General features: G+C 76.1%; 1 protein-coding gene across 2 annotated transcripts in view; it reads left to right on the plus strand.

Moving 5' to 3' along the window:
- The first annotated feature begins 72 nt into the window (after window positions 1-72).
- NFRKB (nuclear factor related to kappaB binding protein) overlaps window positions 73-264 on the plus strand; it is a 45,323-nt gene continuing 45,131 nt past the window's right edge. For both annotated transcript variants that reach the window (XM_077756538.1, XM_077756539.1), the window contains exon 1: window positions 73-143. The gene's annotated coding sequence lies outside the window, so the exon portion shown is untranslated. The remainder of the gene's footprint in view (window positions 144-264) is intronic.

The raw sequence follows: 264 nt of genomic DNA on the forward strand, positions 1-264 counted from the left end.
GGCCCCGCCCCGCGCAGCCCCGCCCCCGCCGCCGCCCGAGCCCGGAGCGTGCACGCACCGAGACGCCTTGCGGGAGCGAGCGCGTCCGGGAGCCCGCGGGCCGAGAAGCGCTGCGGGTTGGGAGACCCGCGGCTGCGGCTCAGGTGAGGGCGGGCCTGGGGCGGTGAAAGGGTTAAAGTGTAGCGGGAGAGCCGGGGGAGGGAGCGGCTGGGTCTCTGAGTCTCTCTGCTCCTCTGGGCCCGCGACAGGGTAGCGGGCGTGTTG

The sequence above is a fragment of the Crocuta crocuta genome, unplaced genomic scaffold, assembly GCF_008692635.1.
Source record: "Crocuta crocuta isolate KB4526 unplaced genomic scaffold, BGI_CrCroc_1.0 scaffold172, whole genome shotgun sequence".
In the NCBI taxonomy this organism is placed as follows: domain Eukaryota; kingdom Metazoa; phylum Chordata; class Mammalia; order Carnivora; family Hyaenidae; genus Crocuta; species Crocuta crocuta.